Source organism: Solanum dulcamara, chromosome 1 (genome assembly GCF_947179165.1).
Source record: "Solanum dulcamara chromosome 1, daSolDulc1.2, whole genome shotgun sequence".
NCBI classification, from domain to species: Eukaryota; Viridiplantae; Streptophyta; class Magnoliopsida; order Solanales; family Solanaceae; genus Solanum; species Solanum dulcamara.
In genome coordinates, this window is record NC_077237.1 from 13,422,786 (window position 1) to 13,424,473 (window position 1,688).

The window sequence follows — 1,688 nt, forward strand, 5'->3', positions numbered from 1 at the left end:
TGGATAGGTTTTCCTTTCCTGATCTAGGGGATAAGTAGACATAATTCACCTTGAAACAGTTGAGGTTGAAATTTCTGAGGAAACTTTGATTTATGTGTATCTTAACAATTATAGTTGAATTCATTATGGTATCGACTTAAAAAGCAAAATGTTTCTTGTGCATGTGTTAAGTTTCTGTGCTAAAGGGCTTAAAATACTTTTGAACTATTGGAAATGATATAAAATTACTCTTCATTCACTTATTAGTTTTTAAATATTCTTGATATCCACATTTCGGTCCTTGACCACTTTTTTAATAGATGCTCACTTAAATGAATTTAATTTAATTCTTAAATATGTGGAATCCATTTATTGGTCACATTTTAAATAACTTAAATTGATTAACAAATTCACATTCCTAATTAGACATGCCTCAAATCATATCCACCCGCCCCACATTAACTTACCCAATCAATCCAAATTCTCCCTTTTTTTCCATTATCAAAAACTATGAAGAAACTTCATAGAAAAGGTGGTACAGTTCATTCATCTCCTCCTCCAATTTTTGACCAATTTTTGACCATGTTTCATTGTTACCAGCTCCTATTTTCGCTCTTGCTGCACCTTTATCTCAAGAAGATAAATAAGTCTTAGCTTATCTCATTTTTCGCTCTTCCGCGCGAGGTTTTTGTCCATCGGAGAACAACACAAAAGTCTAACACCACCAATCCAACTCCTGAACTTCAACCCCTATCCCCGGCGACTTCTCCAGTAATCTGAGGAATACCCACCACAAGTCAGCAACACCTAACTCAGGTTCTGAAAACTCCAATGGTGGTGATTCGAAAGGTAAAGGTGTCGCGCCGTGAGCGGCTGCGTTGACGACATTGCTGACCATTTAACTTTTTTTAACTGTTACTGTTTCAACTGCTATGTGTTTTATTGGGTAGAATGGAATTCTTTAACAAATGGATAATTTATTCATGTAATTCTCGATGCTTAAAAAAGAAGAAGAAACACAAACGGGTCATCATTGAAAAAAATGGGTCATCTAATGGTGATGTTGGTTCTTTTGCTGAGATAAAAAGTCATCGTCTGAGTCATCTTTGAACAATAATAGGTCTGGATCTAAGTGGGTTAGCCTGAACCGATAGCTGAAACTTCCAACAGTCATGGGGCGGGTCTTAAATTAGGAATGAATGGGTTTGGTAATTAATTTAGGTTATTTAAAATGCGACCAACATATTTAAGAATTTAATTAAATTTATTTCAATGAGTGGCTGTTAAAAAAATGGTCAATATTGGACTTAAAGGTGGTTGTTAAGGGTATTTTGGAGCTAAAAATGGATGAAAAGTAGTTTTGTACCATTTTCAATAGTTCGAGGATATTTTAGACCATTTTTTGTTTAATTTAAAGGTGGGTTGCTTCCCAATTCCCTCAAATTATTGAGTTTTTTTTTTTTTTTGAATAAATGGGCAGCAACCCACCTTTAAATCTATATCTATACTATATTAAAAGCACGAAAATTCTTAAAATGTTAATTGGACTTTTTGCCCTTCATTAATAAACTTCGCTTTAAACAAAATCGTCTTTACACCATTTTCCTTCAATTATTATATTATTATTTTAATAATATTAAATATTAACTATAATAAACATAATAAAAATAAAATGAAGAAGATTTTCTTATTATAGTTAAATTTGTACA

General features: G+C 32.5%; 1 pseudogene; it reads left to right on the top strand.

Annotated features, from left to right (window-relative positions):
- Positions 1–434: 434 nt before the first annotated feature.
- Positions 435–1,133, top strand: LOC129891748 (uncharacterized; annotated as a pseudogene).
- The last annotated feature ends 555 nt before the right edge of the window (positions 1,134–1,688 follow it).